This window comes from Harpia harpyja, chromosome Z (assembly GCF_026419915.1).
Source record: "Harpia harpyja isolate bHarHar1 chromosome Z, bHarHar1 primary haplotype, whole genome shotgun sequence".
Lineage (NCBI taxonomy): Eukaryota > Metazoa > Chordata > Aves > Accipitriformes > Accipitridae > Harpia > Harpia harpyja.
In genome coordinates this window covers 107,914,464-107,931,368 of record NC_068969.1, presented here as the reverse complement: position 1 = coordinate 107,931,368, position 16,905 = coordinate 107,914,464, and the positions used below count along the sequence as shown (strand labels likewise).

The following is a 16,905-nucleotide window of genomic DNA, read 5'->3' as shown; positions in this document are numbered from 1 at the left end:
CACCGTTTGCACCATTAACATTGGGCTCATCTGTTCTATCAACAGAGGAACATAGCTCAAATGGATGTAAAACGCCTTTCAGCTGAAACTTGCCATGTGAGATCTGGTTCCAAAATAGATTATCCTCCCCGTAGTTTGAAGAATAAAGGGGTGAAAAAGAAAAGAATAGTTTCCCCTTTGCGAAAACATAGAACTACTCTCAATATCAATAATAAGTAGAAGAAAGGGAGAGAGTGAAATTTTGCTACTGTTCAGATAATTCAACAAAGGTTTGATCCAGCATTCACTGAAGTCAGCAGGATTCTTTCCATTCCCTCCCTTGTCCAATTGCAGCATCATTAGCCACATTACTTCTAACTGTTGGGCATCTACATCTAGTATTGCCCTCTCAATTGCGGCAAATAAAAATAGAAAATTAGAGAACTCAGCTTTCCACATCAGCACCTGAGGAAGGGGACCGAGTGAAATTTCCACCTCACTCACCCAATTACCTTCATGCCCAGATGCACAAAGTTTTGAGCACCTTTCCTTCAGTTCGGGAAGTATTATTTGCTGCACAGCATTTGCCAGGTGATGTTGTGAATGGTAAACCTTCACAGGCAAGATGCACGGCATGTTGTTCCTGAAGCCGTAACCTTTGCATTTCCTGTCTTTTTGCTGCTTTACATTTGCAACATTAACATTGCATTAACATAGGGACGGGGTGTTTAATATGGGTATGCGGTCGTTTGCAAATCAGTTTGCAAAGCACTTTGGGATCCTTCTGGATGAAAGGTACTATACAAGTGTCAGTCATTATTACTATCATTATTATCATTATTATCATTATAAGTTCACAAGGAGACAAACAGCTGCATTAGAATAACACTGGGGGTAGATTTTTCAAAGCCACAATGGAGATTTGAGCTGCATACGAGTGCCATGAACACGCAGTTAGTGGCAGTCCTAATGGATTACTCAGCATGGAGTGCTTTGGCCTTGTGCAAAGGAAGGGTAGTTTCAGAACTACAGCTCCAGTCCTTAAACCAGTGTATTTAGGTATTGCCACGTGATTTCAGTGTCTTCCTTTCCTACTGTGAAGGATGATTCATACCAGGGCACGTGGTGGGGAATGCTGGGGGAAGTGATGGGAGGAAGATTTGTGGAAGCCCTGGAAGGCTGCAACTGCATGAGGATTTGCAGCAGGTTTTGACCCTGTTGCATGGCATGCGTATTCCAGGACAGCACTGGAGATGCTCACTTTCTCCGTAATTCTGTGCAAATTCATCACAGGGCAAAACCTTTCCTCTGGGTAGGTGAGAAAAGGAAATCAAGGAGTGTCTCTGGCATTTTGAGAGATAGGGTGTGTGTCAGAGTAGGCAATCATTTGCTGGCCTTTCAGAAAGAGGTTATATACATTACCATTATACGTTACCAGTCTTCTGTGTTAGAGTCTCCTGTCCTTACCACTGTTGTACAAGGGGTTACTGCCGTTCTCATCTATATACCAAGAAAATTGCTTGTTTGGATGAACTTTAAATCAAATCCATTGCTGGTGACATTCCTATTTAGGATTGGGAGTTTCAGAGGTGTGGTTTTTTGTTGTTTGAATTCTTATTTTTTAATACTTATTTTGCCAGTGGATCATTTCACAAACAGTTAAGTTGAAACCTTTTCTGAGGGCTCTGTGGTGGAAGGATCTCTGTTGTGGAACCATGCCCCAAGTTATGCATAGAAATATAGCCCTGAATTGTGAGTACCTCTATAGATGGCACAGGTTTTGCTTTTAATATTGCAATTTCATGCCACAGTCTTTCTTTCTCTTGGCAAGGCTAAAAGCCAAGTGTTTGGCTCAAATCAGACATGACATTTTAAAACATAATTATAAAGTAATTGACTGAAACCAGAAGTTATTGTTAGGAGGTTGCATGGCTGAAGTGGAAATGACCATAAAGCATACTTACCTATCTACCTGGATATTCATGGGTCTAGGGCTCGTTTTATGACATAACAGTCTGTAATGATATACCCGAACTGAATTTGGTATATCAGAACCTGTTTTTGACAACAGTAACAGAAACAGCTACTGTCCTAGCCATATGCATTGGTATTCAGGCACCTACTTCCAAAGAAAATTAACCCTCGATCTAGATTTTAAAACACCTAATTTTAGTCTAGTTTCTTAAGAAACAGGATTTATGCAATCAGCCTCTTTGTGTTCCTGTCCATCTGTTCCTCCTCCTCAGGAACTGTGGAACCACTGAAATTTGATTGATCTGTGGCATATTTGGGGTCTCCAGTTAGGTCTTGGATTTTGAAGTCAGTGGAGTTAAAGCAGCGTGAAATTTGGCCCTTCTGAGTGACTTGGCTTGCTGCTTAGTTTAAAGGAGAGACAGATCATGTCATATTCTATGTGCTAATGAAAAGGCAGATGCTACCAAGATCCTGCTGCTTTGCTGGGCAGGAGCATCCCAGACTACATTCCTCGTAGCCTACTCTAAAGAAAGACAATTTGGGGTGAGGGGTGCCTGTGGCATTAGCCACATTGAAGTAAGTCAAGGCTAAACTGAGGGCATACACCCATTTCCTCAGTTTACCGGGAAATTCCTGCCCTTTTCACTAAATCAGGAAAGATTAACACCCACATGGATACCATACAGTCAAAAGAAGGGGAAAGAACAAAGCAACTTTTAATCTTGTTATTTTTTGTGATAATCCACCTGTCCATATGCTCTTGTCTTATAATTAAGGTGAAAGCCACTTGAGACAGGAATTCTCTTTTCTTTGTTTTCTTTACAGTGCTGATTATAAAGGGATTTTGGTTCACGTCTGTCTGGAGCTCTATGCGTTCTTTGATATAAATAATTTAGCACGGTTTGGTTTTTTGGGTTTTTTTTTTTAGCTCAATTAACCCTCTGTCCCTTAGTTTTCCAATCTGTAAGACAGAGCTAATAAATATCTCCCGCTTACAGAATTGCTATTCAAAATTAACATTTGTACCACTAGTTTGCAAAGAGAAAAGCCCTTCGCAAGTGCAAAGCTATTATTGAAGATGCATTTACAGATGTGTGATGATAGACAACTGTACATGAAAATCCAGCTGCAAATCCTAAACACAACTATTTAGCAATAGCATACTTCTTCAGTAAGATTTATGGATTAAGGGGCGAAAAGGGATTTGGATTTGGAATGGATCAAGCCCCTCCAAGGTTCCTATTGGCCCTGTACTTCCAATATAATCCCACTATCATCACTGTATTTTCACATTCAGCTTGAAAAACAACCTTCATTTTCCTATCTCTTCCAAGATTCCTGGACTGCAAAGTTGTTGATTACAATTCAGATGTTAATTGAGGAACTGGAGGATGAGTGTGGGGTTTTTTGCAGTGGAATTTTTTGCTGGGGAAAAGAGGTTGCAAAGGATGTTTTTGACAAATAGATGCCAATTTAATGCTGCCACGTACGCTATTCCTACTCTCCCCTGCAGGGGCTTCCTTTTACAGTCCCACAATGTGCTAGTTTCCAGAGGCTATGCCTCTGATTATCTCAAAGTTGACAGCATTTCAAACAGTCAGCAACCCTGTTTTAAACTAAGCTGTGGTGATTGGTTGAAAAAGACAGCCTGGAGGCCTCCTGATCCAGGAAGCCACTTACACATATGACATCTTCCCCATACCCTCACTTCTTCAGATCCACTCAATACCAGTTTCTACCATGATAGTGCCCTCGGGAAATTAAACAATTAATAATGGCTGAGAAAAATGCGAAGTTAATTGATGCTTGTTTTATTATTCAATGAAAACTGTAGTTGCCTGTGATAGATCTGCAGTAGTATTTCTCTTCCTGTGTCTTGCCTTTTGGCACTGCAAAAATCTTTGGGTCAGAGAAAGTGATTCTTATATGTATTTGGTAAGTTTCTGGTCTAAATTAACACTCCAGTTGGGAAAACAAGAGCTTACCCCTAATACATAATTCTTTTTTTGCTTCATATCTTGAACATGCCTCGCAGAAAACTAAAGTTGATTTAAAGATTTTAAGACTTAGAAAGTTGACTCACAGTTAAAATAAACTGTACTGTAATTTTAGACTTAGTTGGTCTAGTATAATATTTTGTGCTGTCTTTACTTCCTAAACTAAATGCCCTCTGCCATCAAAATTTTTTTCCTCTAATGGGTAATAATGAAGGGCAATGGACTTTTCTTAACGTTCCTTTGTAGAAGCTACATATGTAAAATACCTAAATCCATTCCTGAAATAAGGGTTTCAAGTGCCCAACTCATTTTTTTTAACTGTTCTAGAGCCATGACTTTTTATCAGTACTCAGTTTGGAAACTGGGCAGTAGGAAAAAGCACTGTTTTGAAGTAACGCCCTCAGTAAAGCCATATGGATAAGTCACATTTGTTGCTTTTTCCTCATTAAGCCTTCACTCCTGCAACTCACAATCCTCTTGGTCCAGGGAATCACTGAGGGAATTTGCCATGCTGCAAGTAAGACTTGAATTCTTCTGGTGTGCTGTTGCTGTTGTGTTCTGAATATATAGTCTTGCTTGCTTTCTGTTATAGTTGTGAGACTGCACTTGGGGAAGGGAGGGAAGGTGAACGCAGGACCTTCAGGAAGAAAGGAGCATTTGAAGGAGCAGGACGTGGAGACAGGATGTTCCAAGCATAACACGGACATAAAAAGGAATGAAACATCATTTTGGACAAGCAGAAAGGGGGAGAGAAGACAAAAATGTTGAGTCGTTGGCAAGCACTAAATCAAGGAGGGGGCCTTGAAGTCAAGGGCAATGCCTTCCATTATATCAATACAATTAATGGCATCCTTATGTTCAGTTATTTGCATTAACAGCAAAGTTAATGCCGGCAGAGATCAATGCCGAGATTAGTGATGTCCAAATCAACATGCTTTTAAGCAAATTATTTCCACTGTCTGGGTCCCTCCCCTAGTTAGTAGCATGAATCTTTGGTGGTGTCTGCAGCTCCATCATCAGATGCCTTTTAAGGGCTGCTGTGTCTTAAATATAGTCATCCTAACATTAGTAACACTTGCACAGTAAGCAGGAATATCAGGTCAATAGATCTACTCACTGTGTGTGTCTTGTACATCAGTAATGATGTCCAGAAGCAAAAACTTCCTTTTGCATTAGTTATTAATATTACTATTATTATTGAGAATATTTTCATTTCCTTTTCTCGTCTTTCCTCTGTCACACAATCTGATCTGCTTTTTTCTTCTACCAAAATGACACTGCTGTCTCAGAGCATCAAACCTAAATAAATAAATCACACAAAATCCCATGAGCCACCTCTATCATGTTGCAAAGGCAAAGCAATCAGGCAGTTGTGGTCAGTAGTAGCTCCATAATATGATGACAACGTGCTTCAGATGACAATGTGCTTCCTGCCAACAGGAGGCCTGGGAGCTTAAGGCCTTCAGGAGCAACTTTGAAAAGATGCCTTTGGATGGAAGCTGGTGAGAATAAAACTAAATCCATCTGTCTCAAAGCACACCAAAAACTTCTTAAGGAAAATATCCTTGACAGCCGTGACCCAAAGTGTTCTGCATCCAGCCCACAGTGAAAATTATTACTTAGTGCTGTGTACCTGGCTGGGTATTGATCCCCACTCAGATATTCCTATATATTCTTCTCTGCCTTTGGGCCCTCTTATAGGACTTAGAAATTCTCCAGGTTTTCTTCTGCCCCTCCAAACGTTTGGACTTGACAGACTTCAAGTGCCTTTTGGCATTTCGAACATGTGCAATCACCAGCGATGGTGCTTTCTACAGCTCCACAGAGACCGCACCCAGCTTACTCGATGTAGCCGCTGGCAACTCTGGGCTAGAAAGATGTTGGCAAGGGCTGATCAAAGTAATTTAGACAAAGTTTTTCTACTGAAAAATCACGTTTGCAAAAAAATGCATCATTTTTCAGAAAGAAATCATCAGGGAAGTCTCTTAGACTCAGGCTTGAATTTCTTTTGAAAATTAGTGACAGTAGGAGAGAGAGAACTGTGGAATAGCAGGCATTCAGGAAAGTATTCAAACAATTCCCTTTTTGCTGATCAATCAGATATTCTCTAGCATTTCCTTCTCTCTTTCTCTTTTAATCATTCCAATAAATCTGTATACTTTGTGAACCAAATTTTCAGTTTACTAGCAACACTGAAGTTAGAAAATTGGAGGGGATTCTTTAAGAAATACCTTCTTAAATACCGTTCTGTTAGAAGACATGAAAACAATTAATCTGACATGCAGATCATCGGCAAGATAGTTTTGCTGGGAATAATAGAATAAAGTTTTGGTGATATAGCAAAGAAACCAAACAAATGTCCAGAGCCCTGGGCTTGCATATGAATGGAGCAGCAGCGATATCAGTACACTTTCTGATGGCTGGATAGGCAGGTGGACCGTGACGTGTAATATTCTTGGGTATCTGGTAGTATTGGACAAGCATTTCACAAAATCTCTGCTATAATCAAACACTGTGGCTTTGGCACCTTGAGGAACTGTATAACCTACTTGGATTCCAATTTCTCTAATTTCTAGAGGCCCTGTCACCTCCCTCACAACACAGCAAAGATTCCCCCCCTATTCATGATATTTCATGGTGCCAAGACATAGTGTCAGATAAGCAGAGTGCTTTCTTTCAGCCCTTTTCTTTCCTGATGGTAGCCCCCAATCCTTGCTAGACTGCTAAGGAAAGCCAGAGGAAGGTGAAGAGAAAGTCTTTGGATTCTGGTTTAATTCAGAGCACCTGCTGTCTTCCTGGGTGCCAGAATTGTATAGCCTTGTTGGGAGCCAGGATGTAATAGCTGTGTCTGATAAATAGCAGCACTAAACGTGCTACAGCAAAGGTTTTCTGTACTATAATAATTGTAGGTGCTGACTTGGTGCAATATATCTTTGCCAGCATGTAGTGATAGAATAAATAGCTGTTTTTAACTATAGGATCAGGACAAGCTAATGCAGTGATTGAGGGAAAGTATCCAGCTAAATGCAGTCTGTCTGTGATGTGCCGTCCTTCCAGCCCAGTCCTACCTGTGCTGGGGGGATGAATGATGGACTCCGGCCGCATTAGCGTCCAGTGCTCCTCCTGCACCTCGGTGGGGCACGTTTGCCACAGGGGTGCCTTGTCAGGGCTGTATCTGCCCCCGTGGTGGCTCCTAGGCAAAGAGGAGGAGGCAGAAAGGAGGCTGAGAAACCAAACATTCCAGGGAGCTGTTGGAGGGGAAACAAATCAAGGTCGTGAGTTCACAGTCTTTGCAATCTGGTCAGTCTTTGTTGGCCAGGAGAAAATTAATGTGAGTCCAGTGCAGGTCCTGGCAGGATTTCCCTCCCACAGAAGGGTGCCAGAATGGTTGGTCACCATGTTGACAGTCCTGCAGGGGCCAGGATTGAGAGGGGTCTGGTATCTAAGCTAATGTCAACCATTTTTTTCCTGCCCACACCTTGGATATTTTATCTCACTCAGGTGGTCGTAGGATATTTCACACTGTCACTTTCTTCCCTACTGTATTTTTTTTCCGGAAATAAAATAAGCACAACCCCAGAGAAGAGCTCACATTGATACCGTGCTTCAACGGACAGCCATCAGGAAAAAAATCGGGCTCTGCAAAGTGGTGTCAGGGAAGAGGCTCCCTTGTGGAGGGTCTGCTTGGGATATAAGAGATAAAGGTTTTCCTTCTCGGGCTCCAGAGTTTTACATAACTCAGTTTCTTAGGAAAGTCTTAGGTACATTAAGAGTAACTAGCAAGGGACCTTTGGAGCACGGGCAAGCATACGAGGGGACAGTCCTTGCTTCAGCTTGACTGTCACTGCAGCTAGGCAGGCTGAAATGGGAGCCAAGGAAAGTAAAGTCTTTTGTTCCCAGCCACGTTGCCAGCCAGGTGCTGACCCAGGATGAGGGTTCCCTCCCACCACCATATTGCATTTACTCTGCCCTGCTTTTCAGACTATTTTTCCCTTCCATCTCTCTCTTTTCTATGGCTTTATCAGCTCTTGCTGCTTGTACTGAGACTACACTTTGCATAATTTATCTCTTTCCTAATGAGGAGATGAAGGCCTGGCTGCAGCTAATGGCACTGAATTAGCTCACCTGCAGTCTGAGCACTGGATCTCATTTACCAAATCTGCTCTGAGTGTGTGGGAGCTCCTGCCAGCCTTTGAGGTACACACCTCAGAGATGTGGCTGGGTGGTCCAGAGAGTATTCAGGAGGGAAGAATCTTTAGTCATCTGAGAGTCAGGGTGTTTGAATTTTAAGTTGATTCCTCTGCTACAGTTAATGCCATGCTCTTCTGAGCCTGCCTAAGGTGGAGTTAAAAACAAACTACCTTCATCCAGGACTAGTAGACCTAGAGAGAAAAGGTCTGCTTGAACAGCAGATCTGGTAATCACTGTATGTGTGTCCTTTTCATGCACACAAGCAGTATGTTTCAGGCTGGCCAAGGAAACCAGTACTTTGTTAGAGCTTTAGTTAGTTTTAGTGACTTGTAAATGTGTTTCTCATGCAGCAAGGAAAAAGAGGTAACCAAAAAAACCTCACTGAGGAGAGGTGGGGGTTTGGAACTTTCATGGGGAAAAAAACCCAACAAAACAAACAAAAAAACTAAAATGCAACCAAATCCTTCCAGCAGAGCTCCTTCTGTAAGGCATCAAAGCCTATGGATGATCCTAGGAACATTTTAAAAGGTAGGAAATGACTCTGTGTCAGACTTGGGCACTGTCGCTTTACCCAAGAAGTCAAACTTTTTCATAAATTTGATAAAAGAGTGCAGGAATTGCAGGAATTTGCAGGTTATTTAAAATGTGCCTGTTGATTCTTGGATATGAATTCTATCCTTACATACTGTCTGTGGGGCGAGGGATCTTAAATGAAATATATTTCCATGTTCATGCTGTGCAAATCAGTCCAAAGTAAATTCAGTGGTATTCTGGTAGGGCTTTTTATCTAAGAACATATGTACTATCCTGTTGAGTCAGATTAAAGATGCACAGACTAGTGTCCTGTCTAAGTGTGGCAAGTGGCACATACTCAGGGAAAAGGTATCAAAAAGAAAGTGTAGCCTGCCAGTGATGGCACTGATTCATGAAATATCTGTATTTTGGACAGTGCTGTCACATGTGGAAAGGGTTCTCATCATCACACACAAAAATTAGGTGTGTATTGGCTAGGCTTGCTCCACAGGCATTGGAGAGAAAATGACATCTCAGTAAGATAGGAGTTATCTTACCCTAAGATACGCAACTTTTCCAGGCAAAAAAAGCCTCATTTAATTGAAAATTTTTCATAACTTTTTTCTGAGCAAAGTGCTTTACATATTCTAATACTATTTTCATATCCTTACTCATTTTTTTCTTCTGTACTCTAAGCAGGCACAATTCTTTTGACTGTTTCTTGTGGCTGGTGTTTTCTCAGCCTCTAACCCTCCCTCCTCTGAATTCACTGATCAATCCACATATTTCTTCAAATACAGTGCCCAAACCTCAGTTCAGCTGAGGCTTTTTCAGTGCAAAAGGACTGTAAAAACTGTTCTCCACTTTTTGACTCCCATAGTTGAGTTCTAGCCACTTGAGTTAAGAGGCATAGGGAACAGCGTTAATGCACTGCCCTGTGCTTAAAGACTGTGTCAATGCCACTAGAGGATACTAAATATTTCATTGTTTGTTCTTGTTGTTTTTCCCATCATACTGTATGATTTCAGCATGTTATGTAGCCTAACAGAGCTTGCTTTAGGTAATAAAGACTGGTTAATGCAAGGCAGAAAACCTCTTGGATTGTTCCAGTGGTCTTTTCTGGCCTTAGATTTTTTGAATCTTTTAATGTATTTGCTTGCCTTTCTAATCCATACATATGTGTCCACGTATATGATGCGTGTAGATATATGCACCTACCTGTGTATTTATCCTTAGAGCAATCATTACAGAAGTTTATGTGATTGTATTTGCACATAAATCCATGTGTGTGTCTGGGTGTATGAAAAACATCTGTAGAGAAAACACTTGGAAGCATCCAAGTGTTTTCCACTCCTAGGATCAGGGGCTGGGTTTGGCCAGGCTGCTTCTGTCACAGGAGGGAAGGAGTGGAGCTGGGGTAGAGCCCTGAAAATCTGATCTTTCTCTTGACCTTTGCAGTAAACAGACAGAGAGCGGTGGCTGCAGGATGAGTGTAACATTTCCCCAACACACCCAACACCTCCCTAGATGAAAGCAGGCAAGCTGAGGGGCAGAGCCATTTTGCTGCCCCTTACAACGTGCTGCTCTGGGCAAGCGACCAGGTTTATGGCTAGAGCTACCCTTACAAATACCCGCGGGTGTTTAGATATGAATTTCATCACACCATATCAGTGAGAACAATCCTCCAGGACAAACATGTGCAGGAGAGCAGCAGTCCCAAAAGCAGCCTAAGTAGCAGGAAAATGGCCAGAGCCTGCTGCACACCAGCCATACCCTGAAAGCATCTCTAGCCCGTGACGAGATCCATGAATCTCTGGGCTTCATGTAATTCCGTGCCCCCTGTTCATATTCATGAGTTCAGTGGCTTTCAGCATAGGTCTAGTTCTCCCTCTTCTGTTCTCCTTTCCAAGGCTAGCTAACCGCAGGTGTTCTGAATTCACAGATTTCTGTTTATTCATGAGCTTGAAAGAAAATGTTGGAAAACAAAAGCTGTTTCTGGCTCAGGATGGTCTCTCCGGTTGCTTGTTTTTTTTGGATTCCCTATCACCACCTCCACCCTGCTACTCCCCCCCTTTTCCCCCCGTGTTGGGAGTAAAATCTCTAAACATGGAAACAAAAAATATACTGGAAATCAGCAACTGGGCACTTTCTCTCCAAATTTCACATGCTGATGCAGTTCTGTGTTAGCCAAAAATAGCAACAAAAACAACAACAACAAAAAGAAAAAAATGTTTAATGCAAATTACTTGCCACTGATTCTTTTCCAAAGCAGTAGCATTTACTCTATAGTGTAGTGCAGCTGGCTGCTGGTCCCCTGTGGAGATCTCTGACTAAGGTACCATTTAGAAACAATTTGGCTGATCCATCATATATATTTTTGGCAGATCTTTTCCCTCATTTCTTCTTTACTAAGAAATTATGACAGATGAGCCTCAGATACAGAGATCTGCTGCTGGTAATCATCTCCTAGAGGATTATTTGAAGCCTAGACCACCACCATAGCTGTCCTATTCATCCTTTGGATGCCTGTCCCAAGCTCAGACAACCTGTGGCAGTCCTATCTGTAAACTGAGCTCCTCCTGTGGGCTTCAGCGATATGGGTAAAATCCAGGCTCTGAGGAAATTAGTGGCAAAGCTCCGGCAACACTTTATGCCCAAAGTCAAACCCTGCTCATCCACAGGATGATTCTCAAATTATCCAGATCTGTGTTACATGATTTGTTCATCCATTCATCTGATCTTCGCAGGTACTTTCTTCCCATCAAACTTGAGACACTGTATTTGTAAGTGGGGTCAATATTAGGTTTCCTTACAGTCCATGCATAGAAAGGGCACTCCAAGTGGCAATTCAGTCCCTTGACAATTTGACTCATTCTCAAGAGGTGCCGTTATTTTTTCAGATAACTGCAGAGGGAACCTGATACAACTAACTCAGATGCCTGATGAAAACTGGGATTAAATTCAATTCCTTGGGGAAACATGGGGCTGTTTCCAACACTCTCCATTTCCTCTCCAGCTACCTATTACTGTACTGTCTCCATCTATACCTTCATAGTACTAAGGTGGAAAAACTTCTCATCTGAAGGACTAGGTCTGCTGACTTAGGAGCTGATGTTCTTCCCATTTGAGGAAGTTTTCTTGTTCTGATTTCACTTTCAGGCTTGCGGGTTCACTGTGGGTATCAGCCACAGTATAATTTTTTTTTTTTTTTTTTTTTTAGGCTTTCGATCATTCTTACAAGTGTTTTGATGCCACTCTCATTCACAATTCATACATGAGCAACTGCTGTTCTACCTTAAGCAGTTTAGCACAGTTTTAAGAGGGAAGAAGAGTTTTGCAGGTAGGTCCCTGAGCTAAGTTTCAGGAAATCCAGCTCCAATTCCTATCTTTCCCATAGAGAAGATAGCTGTTATGACCTTCAGTAAGTCACTTAATCTCAGTGCTAGAGTTCCTGTAACTTTCCATCCTTTCCTATCCATCATCTCTGCTTACACTGTAAAGTCTTTAGGCAGCTTAAGCTTCCTGGTAGCACTAAAATACACTCATAAATTATAATCAGGTCATCTATGTTCTCCAATATTGCATTTAAACAACAACAACAAAAAACATCTACAGTTTTTCAGCTGCTTTTCAACCACTGTTATCTTAGCCACTTCAGGCTGAAATGAGAGATCTTACTGGGTTGGATTCAACACATGCGACGTTTACGTGTCTGGAAGTCAGGTGCGGAGGCTAACCTGGTCATCTAGAACATTTCTATAGTCAATGGAGAAAGATGACCATCACAAAAGAAAGTTTGTCTTCTATATCCTCGAGCTATGCCTAAGAACAAAAGAAATCTCTGTTTGGAGGTTATGTGCTTGTCTTTATTTGATCATGGAAGGAGCTGGAATGATTAGGTCAAACTAAATGCTATACTGTTAAAGTTAGGATTGACTGAGATTAAATGAATCATATGCTAAATACATATACCTTTTACTGTGTATACTGTGTATACTTTTTACTTTTTATCCGATGCCCTGGATAAGCATGTTACTTCTGCTTTTTTTGCTGATTCAGTAGGATGTATTTTTCTTATTGATTGTCTTCTCTTTCCTACACAAGCACAGGACAGCATTGTTGGAAGTATCATTTTTTAAATGAGACTCTCTGAACAGGTGTCATAACAGATCCTAAGATACAAAATGCAGCAGTAAAGATGTCATGTAAGGGTGGAACTGCCTGTGATTGTGCAATCATGAAACATTTCTTCTCATCCTGAGCCTACCATACATTTCAGGTGTGGTGATAGCCCAAAATTTCTTTGTGCTAACTTTCCTATTAAATGAAACAGCTTACTGGTACATCTCGGTTTCCCCCTCGAAGATATTTTTGTTGATGTGTTTGAAACTTTAAGATTACATTGATCTTTCTGAAGGTTGAGAAATTAGCACTGCCATACCAAAGTCAATCTAAGGATATCTGCTATTTTTGCTTCATTTCGCACATCATGTGGTGATTCTTGAAGGTGTAGTCTATGAAATATAGTGACATGATTATGCAAAGATTGCAGAATGTGTTTTAAACAAAGATTCATTACGAAGAAGCTTGAATAACCTTCCATGATAGAAAGTGAGATAAATTATTTCTAAGATTTTGATTTAAAATAATTGTATTTTAAAGGTGGCTGCATATACATATACGCACGCATAGCATTTTATATAGAATTCTTTCAATGAACTCAGAAAGGAGAACAAGAAATGTATTGTCCAAACCCCACTGAAATTAAAGAGAAGCCATCTTACTTGAAACCTACCTGCCTCAATGAGAATGAGCTCAGACTTGCCAATTTTACATTTTACTATTCTGTTTTCTTTCTTTTCTTCTCACATGTGCTCTTTCTCTCTCATATTCTAGTTAAAAGCAGTACAGTCTTACAAGATTTACAATGATGGGGTTTTTTTCTTCTGTTAACTTATTGGCTCTTCTGTTAACTTATTGGCTGGCTATAAACTCATGATAAATTTGAGACATAAAATGTGCCAAAGTCTACAAACCCAGTGGATCACCACATGGGACAAATAAAAAGCATAGCTGCTATTTATCTGCCCTTGGAAATAATTAGTAACTGCAGCTCATGACTCCCTTGTACTCTAGATACTCAGGCACGATCAGAAGCCAGTTACGTTTCAGGGTGTCTACTTATGTCTCACTTATTATACGTTTCTTTCTAAGAAGCTTCTCTTTGCTCCAAACTGTGGATCAAAGTGATTCAGATGTTACCTGGATCCTCCCAAGTTCCAGGTAGCTAATATGGGAAGAGTTAACTGCATACTTACACAGGATACAGACCAATCTCCTGCCCACCAGCAGAGAAAACATGCATCTTTACCAGCGTAGCTTGAGTAGATCCTGCCTTGTAGTGGGGGGAACTGACCTTTGGAGTTCCCTTCCAGCCCTGTTCTCTCTGATTTCCCTCAGGGAAAAGGAAGCTATGCAAAGCAATTTAGGGTGGGGTCTCTGGAGAATGCAGTATACTTTCTGCAAAGGGCAAACCAAAGAAGAACTCATTCTGCTAAAGTTATTCAATGCTATCCCCTGCCGACATTTACTTAATTATCTTTCTGTTCTATAATGGCAATTGAGTTATGGCTCTTTCCTGGAACTTCTATATCCTTCCCTAGTGAATGTATTTGTGTGTATGTGTGTGTTTTAAAGAAGAATAAATTGAGTCCAATCAGTTCTGCTTTGCTCAAGGCAGAATTTATGATGGCCTTGTTGGAAAAAGAAGCCATGAGGCAGGACAGGACAGTACTACTGCTACATTTTAGCTGTTAAATATGCATTATAAACTGAAGGCTCTTCTCTCCATACTCTTCAAAAACCTGTCTAAGGGATATTGCTGCCACTTGTCAGGATCATGCACTGCCTAAATGTTTTGCTCCTCCGTACTTGCTCAGCTTTTCCAGATTACCTTAGTGCTTGTGGACTGCATTCACCCAAACCTCAGGTGCATAGAACTGATGTTTCAAACCCATCCCCTTACTGCAGAGATGGTTTGATGGCCATATAAAAAGGAAGGGTGATCCTCTGCACAGTATGTATGCTTGGTGAACTGAAGGCATAATTTACTCCGCTATCTACTTTCTCTTGTGTTACTTTGGAGAAGACGGCTAGATGGGAACCTTCTCAGATAATTTTAGCTCTGTAAAAAGGAAGCTGTTCAGTCTAAGCTGCTATTCTTAGCTCGCTCTATAGTCAATAGGGAGAGACAGGCACCTTTGTAAAGCAAAGGATGCCATCTTTTGCAGAACAGGATGGTTCACTGCATGGGGCACCTGACTCCCTGTTGATGATACAGCAAGTGGAGATGCCTGGAATGAACTTGATGTCCAACTTTGGATGGTTAATTTTAAGTGACATGAATTTATCTCTCGGCTTCAGTTTTGTACCTGGCAAATGAGAATAACCTGACTTCTCCAGAGGTGTCTCAAGGATAGGTACACTAAAAGTTGTTGTTCATTTGGTATTTCAATGGGGCCATAGTAGATGCTGAAGAATCATGCCTTTTTTTCCTCTAAGAGCTTTTCTCAAGGCCTCCTAGTTAGCAGTACAAGTTGCCATCAAAGTCAGTTTACTCCTCATTTTCATAGCCCACACTGATATAATTACAGAAATACTGCTCCTGCATCAACCCCAGGAAGGCCAGCAACCATCAGCTGCATGTACAAGCAACAGCATAAAAGAACAAAAATGCTAGGCTCTTTCCTTGCAAGAGATTTTTGACACTTAGGCCACAAGGGCACCTTAAGTTTCAAGATTTAGAGGGTTCTTCCTCTGCTAATTTTTCAATCATCCGATTTTCATATATTATTGTTACATCTCTCTGCAGCATGAGGAGACGCCAGGTTGGGATCAAGGTCTGCTGTGCTGCCCTTTACCAGAAGAGAGTACAGTCATGGCAACATGATGCAAGTAGAGAGAGAAAAGATGATGAAATATTTTGCCAGTGACTGATGGTGTGATCAGGAGAAAACCCGCCATTTAAAGAAACACTTGACAACCTTCCCTCCAACTCCCTAGTAGTGAATAGTTTCCAGCTCCCAAACAAGAATAGACAGGACAGAGTGTGACTGAGTGGAGGCCCAAGGTGCCTTTGCACTAATCCTCATGTCCTAGGGTTATTTGACTTTAGTTTTATTTAGCGTCAAGTTTTACTTCTATAAGGAGAAAAGAAAAAAAGAAAAGAAAAAAAAAAGGAGCTGATGAATTTTCCTCTTCCTATGGAATGAAATGCCAGCACTTGTTGCGTTGCATCTTCATCGCTGCCTTGGGGGTATTTGATTTCATGAATCTGATTAAATTATTCTGCTCTCAGTATTTCTTTAATATTGCTTTATAAAATATACTCCTAGTGGCTTCAGTAGTGAGAGCACTTGCTGTACTTTCTTTAAAGCTTGCACGGTCCCTCCTGGGGCTGGGGGAAGAGCCCTTATTAAAGAGTTCAGTGATAAAAGCTTCTTCCTCTAGGAGAATTACTTTGAAACAACTGAAACCCACACATACTTTTTCATAATGGTTACGGAGGCACCCATACTAATGCTTTTCAGCGTAAGATATGGCCATCTCTGATTTCATTGGCAGAAAACCTCTATCTGCAGAAATTTCAGAACATTGTCATCTGATCAGAGATACTATCTGATGGGAGCTGATAATAAACCCACAGTGGTGAATACCTGGAATTTGCTTTGTGGTGAAATATTGTATTTTTATATAACGGGGTTTTCTGAGGCCCTGACCTTAGGTAGGGTAAATCACTGCGTAAACATTCAGGGAGGGACTGTCCTTGTGGCAAGGACCACATAGACCTAATGAGCAGTGTGGATAAAATCAAAGTGGATGGAAAAAAAGCAGAGAGGAGGTTAAGTAAGGCCACGCCAAAGGTGAGTGGCAGAGCTGAGGGAAAAAAAAAACCACCTCATCTCTCTACCCCTTGCCCAGTACTGCTGCACTGTCACTCATCAAGTGTCCTGTTTTAATAGGAAATAGCTGCCCTGCTGCTATACTGTGCCTCTTGATCTGCTATCAGCTCTGGCCATGGGGGCTTAGGACACTGGGCTTTCAAAATCATGTAAGAGTTATAGGAGCATAAATCCCAAGGCACATCTTTGAACCTGAAACTGAAGAATCCAGCCATTTTTATTCTGTGCATTACCCACAGGGCACATAAAGCGTGAGCAAAGGTACTATATACCAGGCCAATGTACCAAAA

At 41.2% G+C, this 16,905-nt stretch overlaps 1 protein-coding gene across 1 annotated transcript in view; it reads left to right on the top strand.

Moving 5' to 3' along the window:
• The window catches only part of CELF4 (CUGBP Elav-like family member 4), a 673,141-nt gene that overhangs the window by 314,418 nt on the left and 341,818 nt on the right, over positions 1 to 16,905 (top strand). The gene's annotated exons all lie outside the window — the stretch shown is intronic.